This window comes from Gavia stellata, chromosome 17, assembly GCF_030936135.1.
Source record: "Gavia stellata isolate bGavSte3 chromosome 17, bGavSte3.hap2, whole genome shotgun sequence".
Taxonomy (NCBI): Eukaryota; Metazoa; Chordata; class Aves; order Gaviiformes; family Gaviidae; genus Gavia; species Gavia stellata.
The window spans coordinates 22,304,107-22,317,382 of record NC_082610.1 but is presented as its reverse complement, the minus strand read 5'-3'; the positions used below and the strand labels follow the sequence as shown (position 1 = coordinate 22,317,382).

At 60.2% G+C, this 13,276-nt stretch overlaps 1 long non-coding RNA gene across 1 annotated transcript; it reads left to right on the top strand.

Annotated features, from left to right (window-relative positions):
* The first annotated feature begins 11,278 nt into the window (after positions 1-11,278).
* LOC132318557 (uncharacterized) lies at positions 11,279-12,146 on the top strand. Its single transcript, XR_009484334.1, has 3 exons — positions 11,279-11,315; positions 11,755-11,862; positions 12,069-12,146. It is a non-coding gene; the product is annotated as an uncharacterized LOC132318557 (long non-coding RNA).
* Positions 12,147-13,276: the final 1,130 nt, after the last annotated feature.

Here is a 13,276-nt window from a genome sequence, read left to right as displayed (position 1 = left end):
ACAACAATCAGCAGAAAGCACAGGAGGTGTAAGTCTTGACAGGCTATTTTTTCTCCTTCACATATTCCCTTTAAATCATCTCTTCAACTCTTCCCAATAAGTATGTAGCTTTTGAAAATAACAGCTTTATAACAGATTTGAAGAAGTGCTTTTCTCCAAAGCTTTTCTGCTGTTCATCTACATTAGGAAAAATGTCTTTACTGTGAGAATGGTGACACACTGGAATAAACTGCCCAGGGAAGTGGTGGAGTCACCCTCACTGGAGGTGTTCAAGGAACGTGTGGACGTGGCATTGCGGGACATGGCTTAGTGGGCATGGCGGTGTGTGGTGTGTGTTGGGTTTTTTTGTTTGTTTTGGTTTGGGTTATTTGTTGATGGTTGGACTTGATGATCTTACAGGTCTTTTCCAACCTTGGTGATTCTGTGATTCTGTGTGTGTGTGTGTGATTCATTGCTCGTGTAATAAAAGAGTAAGCAAGTGTACCTAATTCCTCCTAACATGGGCATGACCAGGGTCCCCCCACAGCCAAGGCCTAAAACTCACCACGGGGCGAAAGTGCGGGTGGACGGAGGAGTGGGTGGGTGCAGAGGCCGGACGGGCGTGGAGGCAGAAGGGGTCTCCAGCAGAAGCTGAGGGATGACTTTTCCCTGCTGTTGCAGCCACCTTTCTCCAGGAGCGGTCCGGGTCCTGGAAAGGCTGGAGCCGCATCAAGCAGGCTGGGACATATTCAAGCACGTCACTGAGACCAACAGGCAGCAGCAAGAGCTGCAGAGGCAGCCGCCCTGGTAAGTACCTCCAAACAGGGAAGGTGCTTCCCCCGGCTGCAGGGCCAGCCCGGGGCGGGGAAGAGGGGACTTCTCTGACACTCCTCGTGAGACAGAAGCAGGTTTTGGAGCCTGGCGTTGGACTGGAGCTCCCTGACGAGGGAGAGGGGCTTGCTGGGCACCTGAATTGGCTTTTTGTGGGGGACCTGGCTGGAGAGAGAGGGATCCCTCTGATGGCTGGCTCTGCCCTTTCCAACCCAGAGTGAAGAAGATACTTTGTAATGCGTGCACCTGGTATTTAGACATAAAATTACAGTTAAAAACTGTCTCCACTAACTGAGGATTACCACAAGGTCGAAGTCTAGGAAAATAGAAGAGAGTGCCAAAACTGTTTTAAGGCTGACCTGCCTCATTGTCATGTGAAACCCACACCTCCTAGCTAGAAAACGCCCCCAACCCAAATAAGCCCCCTCCCCTCTGGGCATGCGTAGGGAATTGGAACTGTATCTGTAAGATGAAGTAAGAAAGGTACTAACCAATAGTTAGTTAAGGGGTAGGAGCAGTAGGCGTAACTAACTTTGTCACCTGTTTTAAATCCCTGTCATGATTTCAGCCCGGGGTGCATGCTGGCTGGAGAGATCCCCCACGCACCCGGCGCCGAATGCAGTAATGCCTGCTCTTTAATAGACCAGTGTGAAGGGGTTTCATTCCCGATTTCGGTGACACTGGCACTGAGGGAGGGAGCAGGAGGGCGCCCGACCGGGGCCGGGCTGCAGCAGGGCTGGGCTGGGCACCCTCCGCCTGTTCGTGCTGCGAGGCCTCAGGGCGAGGGCCCGCGCCTTCCCCTGAGAAGGCCCAGCACGGCCCGCAGGGCGGGATGGGCCAGGAGCAGCTGTGCCCCGAGGGCCCAGACAGGCTGGGCTGGGGCCCCCCATCAGCGCTGATGTTCTGGGCTGAAAATGGGAAAATGGGGTAAAACTTTGTCGTGCATGTTTACTGGAGGCTTGTGGCCTGATGCTCTCAGGCCCTGGGTGCCAGCGAGGCTTTCCAGATGGCTGAGTAACGCCGTGCGGCTGTGAGTGGTGGCACAAACTGCTCCGGTGGCCTCGGGTCCCTGGAGGGGGACGTGGATCGGGGACGGGGCTGGGAAGGGCTCTCGGGAGAAAGTCCTTGCTAGAACTGTTCGAGGACCATGAGTGAGTTCAAGTGATGGAGAATGGGGCCCCTGCATTTCGGGGCCTGTGGAGATCCACAGGGTGCTGCATGTCTGGTCCCCCCCCCGCGGCGTGTCCCCAGCACGTGTCCCTGTGTCACAGCAGCCCTCTGTGAGGCGCCGCGCCCCGCACGGGTGTCACAATGGGCAGGCTCTATATCTTCCCAAGGGGCTGGTGCTGCCCCAGTTTCTCATGGCGTTCGCAGGAGGAGGACCCAGAGAGAGCAGTGCGTCCATCTGGGGGATCCTGCTGCCCTGAGGAGGATGAGAGCACTCAGAGGTGAGGGGGTGGTGGGGGGCTGGGGGCTGATGCCTGCTGGGGGCTGCGTCCCCGTCACCTCTCATCCTGCTGCCAGGCACCTCCGAGAGGGCTCTGGCTCCATCCTCTCCCTGCCCTCCGTGGGGCATCTGGGAACTGCTCAAAAACGACCTGGCCCAGCCGACTCTTGTCGGGACTGCCCAGCCCCAGCCCTCCCAGCACCTCCTTGCAGGGCCCCATGTCCATGTCCTGCCCAGCTCGGGGCCCCTGTGCTGGACTCGCTCTAACGCATTGCTGCCATTCTGTCACTGGGGAGCCCAGAATGGATCCAGTCCCCCAGTGTGGTATTCCCAGTGCGGTCTTCCCAGTGCCGCAGTGAGGGGAAGACTCCCTTCCCTCGTCCCACTGACTGCCCTCTTGCCAGTACAGCCCAGCACGGGCTGTTAGTCGTGGGAGAGGCTGGGAAGATCCTCTCCCCTCCCTGGTGTAAAAGCCCTGCAGCCAGCAAAACCATTTCTTTCTTTTCTTCCAGCTCTCTGCCCGTGCTTTGGTTCTCAGTCCAGACCTGCACATCCTGAGAATGGAGGCAGGGCAAAGAAGGCTGTCCCTAAAGCCGTCACTATCTCTGTGGCTAGTGGGGCTTCTCTGCTAAAGCGGCTGCAAGACCATGAGGTGAGACAAGGGGGCTCGAGGGCTCCCCTCCAAGCCCTTGACTTCCCCAGGTGCCGTGGCAGAGGGGGATCTCGCCTGATGGCACCTCTGCCCTCCTGCAGGCGCTTCGTCCCCAAGCGCCGATCCTGCCGCTCCAGCTGGACTAATGCCACTGCTCCCTCCCTCCTTTCCCTGGGAGCTTGCAGTGCTCTCCTGGACAAGGCAAAGCCTCTGGCATAAATCCCAGCATCTTTCCAGCACCTTTGCCCAAGTGCTCAAGGCCCCACCTTAGCTTTGGTTCCAGAACTGTCCCAGCGCCTGGGCTCCTGCCTGTGCGAGGGGAGCGACACTGTGCCCCAAGGTGCAGGGAGTTCATGGCTCCCCCTCCTCAGGGACTGGTCTCATTCCCACATCTTCCCCTTCCTCGCCTGGCACTGTCCGTCTGACCTCCACCATCCCCCATCCTCAGGAACAACTTCCTAGGCTCCCGCATGGCCTTTTACCCTGGTGGAATCAACCTCCCTGTCTGGCTCTCTGGTAGTGTCAGAGGTGCCGTGGAAGATCTTGCCATTCCCCATGGCTGTCCTGACCGATGCCTGCAGCTCGTACCTCGTGCCCATGGCAGAGAGATGATTTGGGGGGCAGTAGGTCTCTCTCGTGGGTCCCTGGCAACGAGGGCAAAGCAAGTCGCATCACTCCCATGTGTGGTCTGTCCCCAGGGTGACCGAGTGGAGACATACCGGGAGCTGGAGAGCTTCCTGCAAGGAGACGATGGCAGTTTGCAGAGCGGTGTCGTGAACCGCCTGATAGCAGAGGTGTCCAGTGACATGCGAGCAGCCCAGGTGAGCTTGTTCTCTTTCAAGGCCGCCAAAGCAGCCTGCCTCTGGCCCTGGTTTTTGGGGAAATCCAGAGCAGCACAGAGATGTTCCTCAACTATTCAGACCCAGTGGAGGTCCGAAGGGGACTCCTCCTTATAGGGAATTTGAAGAGGAGATGCAGAGAGTAGTGCAGAGAGGTGGACGCGGGGCTGTTTCTAACTGAGCGAGAGCTGGGTTCAAGCTCACTTGAGGAACAGCCCTGGGAACCCAGCAGCCCCGTGGAGAGGCCCCAGGGGGTCCTTGAGTCTGTGACAGTTTGTTCCTGGCATCTCTGCAGAGAGGGAGAGAAGGCAGCAGCACAGGGCTGTGCTAGGGAAAAGCCTCCCTCGTCTCACCGGGGAGCTGCTCGCCTACCCCAGGGTACAAGAGGCAGCAGGCACCCGGCCTGAGCGAACTGCCCCGTGGGGTCTTGCAGGGGAGATAGGGGCGTTCAGCCTGTCCGAGTGCCTCAGCCTTTTTCTCGGGAGTGTTTAACTTGTGGCACTTTTTCAGGGTGTGACAGATGATGTGAAGATGGCTGCTAGCGACGTCCTGGTGACTCTGGCCCGCTCCCGCTTCCACTTTGTCATGTCTGAGCTCCAGAGCCACCTGAAGGCCATGGGGAAGGTCCCTGATGAGATCGTGCTCCTCACCTTGGGCAAAATGGCCCGCAGCTACGGTACGGCACCCTGGGCCTCTTGGTTTGGGTAGGGGTCTGAGATAACGGGGAGAAAGCACCCTCCCCCTTCCTGAAGGCTCTGTGTTGAACTGGGGGACTATGAAGTCGCCATGCCTCCTTGCTCTGTGCCAGGGCTGGCCGGCAGCTCTGCCTTACTAGCCCAGTCCTGGTTCCTGGAGGGTGGGAACCCACTGGAGACAAACCCGCAGGGTTTCTGCCCCGCACTGTCCTCCCCATTTCCCTAAAGGGCTTTCCTGTGTCCCCCTTGGGGAAGGCAGCCCTCCCCACACCCTCTGGCATGTCCCGCATGGCCCAGCAGCCCCAGCCTTGCCAGGGATCGACCCTGGTCTCCCGTGTCTCTCACTGACCCTCTCGGTCCCTCTGTCCCTGCCTTCTCTGCAGCCCTGCGGTGCATCCCCTTCGTGGGAATGATGCTGCTTGCCCTGCGTGCCATGCTGAGCCAGGTGGGGAGTGGCCGGATCCTGCGCGCCGTCTGCAGTGGTGAGTGTCGGCTCCTTAGCTGGGGTCCCAGGGTCAGGGGCTGGGGTGGCCGTTGATGCCTCCATGTGATCTCAGAGGGAACATGGCAGGAGTCAGCCCACAGCGAGGTCAGGCCTTTGGGAATCCCAAACCGCTGTGAGTGTGCAGAAGGAGCGGGAGAAGCCCTGGAGGTTTCTGTGGGCAGGACGCAACGGTGCTGCACAGGGGAACTCCTGGGTCCCTTCCCATGGCTTCTGTTCCCCTGTTTCCCCTGGGAAATACTGGAGGGGAACAGGCCATTGAGGAGGAAAAGGATGGGGAGGAGGAGAGAAACAGTGGGGTGTTTGAAACCAGACACCTCAAGGGCACAGCTTGGCCTCAGATGCAGATCTGGTCCTGGGCTGAGCCCTGCCGAGCCTGGGACTGTCCTTAGAGCAGGCTTGGGTGAGGGTGCAAGGTACCGTCCCTGCTGCAGACTCTCACTGTGCTGCCCTTCCCTTTCTCCTGGTGCAGTTCTGGAGCAATGGTCAAAAGGGGTCAACACATACTTCAGCAGCCGGGAGCAATGCCCCTTCCCTCGCAACGGGGAAGCACAGCTCTGTGAAGACATTTACCCAGTCTTCCGTTACGCGCTGGTAAATTGGCTGGGCTGCGAGGAAGAAGAGGTAAGAAGTGCTGCTTTCCACGCCTGGGGCCACAGCGGGGATGTCCACGTTGGTGGGTCTGTCTGTGGCTGGTGGGGTGCGAGCAGAGGGGTGAGGGGAGGGAGCGGTCTGAATGAGAAAGCATCCCAGGCCGGGAGCCTGCTGTCACTGTGCCTGGGGCTGGAGGCTCTCTGGCAGGAAGCAGCCGAGTCCTGGGGCCTTTCTGCAGGGAGGGCTGGGGTGCGAGCGTGGGGAACTGCTCTCTCTCCTCTGGAGTGAGCCCTTCTGCTGCAGGGCAGAAGGGGAAGGGAAACCCCTCCCAGTGGGAAGGGCAGACTGGTGTGCAGGCGATGCTGAGTGCTAGGCAGACCTTCAGCCCTCCAAGCAGAGCCTCTCCCTTCCCTCTTCAGGACAAGCAGGCTGTGCTCAGGGCGGTGGCTGCCATGATGGAGGTCCTGCTGCGTGAGGAGCAGCACCGCGAGCATGCCTGGGAGCAGCTCCTCTGGCTGCTGCACCAATCTCAGGAGGTCCGAGACACCTCCCGGGTCAACAAGGTGAGGTGTTGCGCAGGGCCCGGCGTGGCTGCTGGGGTGGGTCTGCGCGAGTGCCACGAGGCACTGGGGAGCTGTGGGGTGCCAGGAGGAGCTGGGAAGGCCTTAGAGAAGGAACAGGGAGGGGGAGAGCAGAGGAGGCCTGAGACTTCCACGTGCTCTTTGGGCAAGAAAAGAGAAAAGAGGGGAGGGGCCAGAAGGGAGGCAAGGGTCCCCGGGGCTTGTCTTCTCAGGAAGGGAGGCATTGCCATCTCTGTAGGGCTCTGTGTGTGGGAAGAGCTTTGCCCTAATGCCCAGGGCTGTGTCCAGTCCCGTCCAGTGAGGGCTGAGGTCTGATGAGTGGGAAGTGCCGGGAAACGGAGTGGTCAACAGCGGGCTCTGTTCAGAGGAAAGAGACCCTGCCGATGCTGCTCTGAGGGGAGGGCAAACAAGAAGCCCCATCCAGGAGGGTTTGTGGTTTTCCCTGGGAGCTGGTGTTAGGGACTCCCCTTCTCCCAGATGTGCCTTTAGGTAGCTTTAGCCTCCTCTTCCTCCCCCGTTGTCTCACAGACCTTCCTGCAGGCCAGGAACACGCCAGGATTTGTGAGACAGGTGCCACGTAGGTTCTTAAGGCTGCAGGAGGCCTGATCCTGGCTGTTCGGAATGGGCCTGAGGGGCAGCCCTGTTCCCACAGTGATTTCCCTCTCAGCCAAGTCGCAGCAGGACTCTGGGAGAGGAGGGCAGAGAGCACCCTTTCTTTTCAGTCCCCCTCAATGCTGATGCAGATTTCTTTAAAACAGACCTTGTTCCCACAGCTCCCTGACGTGACCAAAGAGCCTGGCCTGGCCCCTAAGGCAGAACTTCCCCGCTGCATCGCGCTGCAGGGTAAGGAGAGGAGACTGGGCGATCCCCCGTCGTGCTGTGGCGGCTCTCTCCCTGTCCTCGGCAGTCAGAGGCAGCTGCCTGCTAGTGCAGAATGCGATTTCTTCCCTGCAGCACGAATATGCCCTGAGGAGACGGGCATGTTTCTGCACTCCCCGGAGAGCAGTGGGAGCAAGGCCGGTCGCGTGGCAGCCCTGGGCCTGCTGGGAGCGCTGGCCCACTCTGACGGTCAGTGCCATGGGCAGGGACAGAAGGCAGGGGTTGGGGCTGCTGGGCTGAGAGCAGGAACGGGCTGAAAGCGGTGCACCTGCACCCAAAAGGAGCTGCAAAGAGCGGGTCCCCCAGCCGAGCTGACGCCCTGCGACAGGGCTCGAGCTCTCCCCCGGCAGTTAGAAATGGTGGCACACCAGGGATGATGCTCCAAGCTCAGTAACACGGGCAGGCTGGTGGGTGGGCGGGTGGGCTGGTGCACAGGAGCTGCTTGTACCCAAGTCATTTCTCACGTGCTCTGTGTTACCATATTACCATAGCTTTCAGTCCCTATAAAACAGCTGTGCCTCTAGAAATGGAGTCGCTCTGGCTATGCCGCTGCCTCCTGTGAAGTCAGAGTCAGGCCCCCCTTTTCTGTCCCGTTGGTGTGCGAAAAACTTGGAAGCTTCTGCCATTGGGGCTCTGCCTCAATGCACACCTCTCCATATCTCTTCCAGCACCTGCAGTGAGAGAGAAGCTGCCCCAGGTGATGGAGGCCATGGGGTCAGTGTGCAACGACCCCAGTGCCCAGGTGAGCTGCTTTGGGAAGGGACAGTGCCACCAGGGGAGGCAGAGGAAGCCTTTCCCTCAGGGCAGAGCTGGGGTGCCTGGGGAAGTGCCAGCGCATTGCCCAGGCAGTGGGTGATGGCTCCTCCCCGGGGAGAGCTGGCAGAGTGGAGCGGGGAGGTCGCTGTGCTCTGTGGGGCAAATGCCCGTCCAGCCTGGTGCTAAAGCCCAGCCCTGATGGCAGGAGCGAAAGCTTCTGCCGTGCGCTTGTCATCTCTCCGCGAGCCACAAAGGCTGCCCCCAAGCAAAGGCGGCTTCCCTTTGGGTTTTGAACAGGAGGACCGTAACCACGCTCTCCCCTGGCAGGTGCGGAGGGCAGTTCTGGAGTTCATCCGGGAGCTGCTCAGCTCCGGCTCCCAGAGCTGCTGGGCATGGGATGTGGTGGGGCACATCTTCAGCGAGTTCAGCCGGACCTCAGGCAGACTGGTAAGGGCAGAGTGGGACACCTGGGGCTTCCAGCAGTGCCTGGCCTGTGCTGAGAGCTCCTGCAGGCATCCTTGAGCATGGAGAGCTCCACGCTGCAGGGCCATCAGTGCCGGCGCTGCCATTGGAATGACCTGCAAATGGCTGTTCCTCGTGTGTGTGTGTGCTGATGTTGGTGGAGACGTCAGTGAATGATGAGGGTTTGCACCCGGGCGTGCCACCTGGGACTGTGGGTCTGCCTGCGCACCCCACAGCCTGAGCTGTGCCCACAGACACCTTCAGCAAAGCTGCCTTGCAAAGGGAGGGGTCTTCTAGGGACAGGACATCCTCCATCCTTAAGTGCTCACAGACAATCAGCAAAACACAGCCACTGCAGCCAGATGGGCCTGGCTAGAGGATCTTTCTGTGGTGGTCTCATACTCTGGCCCTCCAAAGCATGCCCTGCCCATCCAATAGCAGTCTGGGGACCCGCATCCCTTCTGGCAAGGGGACAGGCCGTCTGGCAGTCCCTTTGGTGAGTGTTTCCAGCTGGGTGCCCAGGAGATGAAGGATGGGCATGGCTGAGCCTTTTGCTGACTTGCTGAGGATCTTCCCTCTGGCTAGAGCCTCCCTCCAACCAGGGGATCTGTGGGTGTTGCTTTGCTCCAGGGCTCGGGGAGGCTCTGCTTTGGGAGCAGGGCAAAGGAAAGAGCCAGGTTCTCCTCCACATCTGTCGGGCTGGGTGTGCTGCTGCCAGGGCTGGCATCGAGCACAGCCCTGCTGAAGGGCACGTTCCTCACCATGGCACGACAGCAGCATTTGGGCCCTGGGGGACCGTGCAGACAAGCAGTGTCTCTTTCTGCTCCCAGGCTTCCTAGTCCTTCCCAGGGTCTGGGAAGTGGTTCCTGAGCTGGGTCTGGCCATTCTTGTCCTCCTCCTGGAGGTCAGTGCTCCTGGGAGGTTGGCGCAGGAGCACTGGTGAGGCCATGCCTGAGCCTTGTCGGTCAGGAGCTGAGAGTAACATGGGTTTTGCCAACTCTGTCTTACAGGTGGCAGGAGGCCTTTTTGCCTGGGTAACACCGGAGGAAGGAGCTCTTCGAGCCCTGTGTGTGGACATCCTGGGCTCGCTGGACGTCTCTCTGAGAGGGATGACCAAAGTAAGTCGCCCTGTGCCCTGCTGCTGTGGCCGCTTCTTGCCTTCAGGACATTTTTCTTCGTGCTTCCCCATGCTGTGAACCTCTCCCCTCACATGTGCTGAAGCACACAAGGCTCAGGGAAAAGCAGACTGTCACTTTTGTCTTTGAGCTGAATAGAAATGCTGATGTGGTGAATTGTCCGGTTCTTCTCTGCAGCTCCTGTGGCCGAGGCTGCTGCAGTATGTGGTGCCAGCCCAGTACAGCGGCATGCTGATCCCGCTCTCCCGCTGTCTCCGAGCCCTAGTTGAGAGACGGGAGAGTGCAGGGTGTGAAGAAGACGAGGAGGAGCCTGACGCCGTGGACTCCCAGGAGCGAGGTAGAAGCTAATGGGTTCAGCCAGGGGCTTGGCCAGTCTGTGTCTACATGCATCCTGCCAGCCCACAGCAGAAGCCTGGGAGAACCAAAGGGCGGAGCCAGGCTCTGCTGCTGGGCACGAGGGGCTCTGCCCTGCATTGCCCCTTGCCCAGCGCAGAGGCCTGCCTCTCCTGCTCGCAGCACTCTCCTGGCGAGCTGGGGCTTGTTCCTGGCCATGCTGGAGCTGCCTTCATCCCGTGCTGGGCAGCCCTAGGGATTTCTCCCGGGTCAATGCCGTGGCAGCACAGCTGCTCTCAGCCCTCAGCCCTGTGCGGGGCATCGGAGGCGCGATGGGCACGGCATGGCCGGGGCTCGTTGGCTCACCCAGCCTTTCTTCCTCCCCACAGCCCGGCTGCCGGCTCCCCAGGCCCTGCTGGCTCGACTGCTGGTGAGTAGTGGGGCCCGGGGGAAAGAGCTTTTCTGGCCAGGGGTGGTGGGGGAGCCCAGGGCAGAGATGCTGTTGAGGCCAGTGCCGGGATCCCCCAAGGAGGAGGCAGTGTGCCTGAGACTGCCTGGGCCCGTTGGGTATCCCACTCCTTTCTTGGGGCTAGCAGCACCCCGGGTGCAGGAGCGGCATCGAGCTCCCTCCATCCCTCCATCCCTCCCTCCCTCCCGGGAAAAACTGCAGCTCTGGTGGCAGGAGTGACCCTTCTCTCCTGCCCTCGCCTAGGTGGTGGCAGCAGCTCCTCACAAGAGCGGCGAACGTGCCGTTGCTGCCTTGCAGCTGCTGCAGGCCCTGCATGGCAGGATACACCGAGCCTTGGGGGTGGTGTGGGCGACCGAGATCCCCCTCCTGCTGCAGTACTTGGAAGGTAAAGTGCGGATGGGGAGGGAGAGGCTGGGGGGAGGGAAGGGGAGCAGGAAAATGCAGCTTCCCAGCGTGATGGAGGAGAATTGTCCCCAGTTCCCCAGCACTTGCTCTGCAGCCTTTCCCCTTCCAGGGAGCCAAAGCTGAGGCTGGGGGCAGCCGTCCCCCAGTGTCGATTTGGCCCAGGGGATGGATGGGGTGTTGATGTCCTTTTGGAGGGCAGGTCTTGGCAGCACCCCCATATCCTGGCCGGGACGGTGTTTGGGGGAGGGACAGGACTGGTGCTCCTGGAGGGGGTGCAGCCCCTGGCTTTGGAGAACCAAGTTGCCAGGCCAGGCCAGGTTTGCAGCAGCCGTCCTTGGCAATAGCCTGGGAGAAAAGCTGCAAATGGGCAGAAAGTGGTGGGTCATTAAGGAGAAAATGTGTGTTGCCAATGCACGCTGGCACACAATGGTCGGAGTTGTTCTGGGAGCTGCAGTCAAGCAGTGGGGATCTGTTGTGGACAGCACGTCCTTGCCCAGCTTGAATCAGTGGCCCTGACAAATGTTCCTGGGATCCCTCCTGTGTCTTTGGCCTCACAAGGGCTTTGGTGTAGGTACTTGTAGGCCCTTTCTAGTGTGATGGCCTGGGAATGGTGGGAGGTCTGACCGCAGAGGAGACCACAGGGCTCGTCTTTGGTGTGAGCTTAAATAGCAGCAAGGGCTTTTGCTTCCTCTTGCTTTCTAGGGAAAACCGAGAGGTCCCTGGACTCTGCAGAGTGGGAGCATTGTGTGCTCAAGGTACAGCTTCCTTGGGGGGTGTCACAAATAGAGGGGGAGAAGAGGGAACAGACAAAGTTGTGGGAGGAAGCTCGGGGCTGCCTGTGTAGGCAGCAGGAGGTGGGGGCACCTCCTGAGTGCCCTGTGCCTCCCCCCACAGTAGGTGCCTGCCCGCTCAGAGGAGCTGCTGTCTGCGCACGTGCCACGGCTGATGGCTAATGCCCTCTATCGCTGTGGCACACGCCTTAGCACTGCCTCCTCCTCTATGTCTGGCATGCCGGGGGGCTCTCGCCTGAGGTGTTAGGGGAAGAGGGAGGCTGGTGAAAAGAGGGCTGGGTGGGGCAGGGGAAGAGTCTGCCATTCCCAGTAGCTCCCCCCAGCAGTGTCCCGGGACATGCGAGCGTAGAAAGGATCCTGGCCAAGGGCAGGGGAACACTCGCTTCCTCTCTGTTCCCCACAGTTCCTGCGAGCGTCGCTGGAGCCCATCGAGGACAGGGCCTGGACCATGGGCCTGAGCCAGGAGCTGAGCCAGCAGCTGGGCAGCTCTGCCCCTGGCTCCTGGGAGAAGGTGTGTCTCCTGCCCCGCGCCAGGGCTGGGGCTCTGCCCACGCAGGCGGTTTTCATTGCTTCCCCTTCTCTTGCCCCCAAAATGCGCCTCCCTGGGCTACTCCAGTGGCTGGCTACCACCAGGGGTGGTCGGGTCTGTCTGGGGCCAGACCTTTCCTGACAGGTCGGGCCGTGACCACATCTCGGACGTGGCCTCTTCTCTTGCAGCTTTTCCTGTACAAGGCCCTTGGGACAGTGCTGGCAGCTTGTCAGGATCTCAGACACGTCCAAGGGCAGGTGCTGAGGTTCCTGCAGGAGACAAGCTTTGTGCAGCTGTCTGAAGCCCAGGTGAGGTGATGTTCATGTCCTGCGCATCCCCTACCTGTTCCTGGGGGAGAGGCAGGGCTGCTCCAGACCTCGATTTCCCCCATGCTGCCATTTCCCCCTTGCCGCAATGTCCTGCCTGGCCATTGTTGCTGGCCATGGCCGAGTGCCTGGGCTGGAGCCAACTCCCTGTTTCTCTGTGGTTGCAGGGAATGATTTCTGTTGTGTCCCACACGGCTGAGAGCCACTTCCATCTGGTCTTGGACACGGTGACCATGTTCTCCGCTGCTTTCACCAGAGGCTGGTTTTATCGGACTTCCATGGGCTGGAAGGTGAAGGAGCCAGGGTTTCCCTGTTTGGCTTTCCTTTTTTGGCCTTCTTTCACTTCTACACCTGCAGCAGCCAAGTTGTGGCAGCTGCCTTTAGATAAGCATTCGTGTAAGAGCTAGCCGAGACCTCTGTTTCAGAGGGGACGTCCTGGCATTGGGGCCCCTGAGGTGTCTTTGGGGAGGAGGGGGTTTGACACCGGGTGGATCAGAGCCACCCAGCTGGGGCAGCTGCAGCGATTGCTTGCTTGCAGCCACCTTGCCCCTGACTTAACTTCAGCAGGAGCTGGCGACAAGGGGGTGGGCACGGTGCGACACTCTGACCCTTCCCCAAAGCTGAGGGCCAAGAGCAGGAGCCTGGTGAAGTCTCGCTGGCTCTGCTCCCCACCTGGGGGCTGTGGGGAAGCCTTTCAGGGCAGGGCAGGGCCCTACAGAGAGAGCGGTGCAGCCTGGCCTTGGGAGGTGAGCAGAGTGGGCTCATCTGCACCCCTGATGCGCACAGGCTGCGTGTCTGAGCAGGACCGTGGCAGGCTATGTCAGATACCTTTCCACAGAAAGGTTCCAGGCAGCTCCTCGACCTCTCAAATCAGTGGTAAAAGAGCCAGCAGTGTGTGCGATGCTGGCTGCCCCTCGTCCCCATCCCCATGCGAGATCCCAAGCTGTGGGATGGGAACAACTTCTGGCCCTGGAGCTCGCAGCTCGAGGAGTGGCTTGGGAAGCTGCTGGGAGGTGCCCAGGGAAACAAGGAGCTGGTGAGGGTGCGGGGCAGGGCCTGCTGCAGGAGCC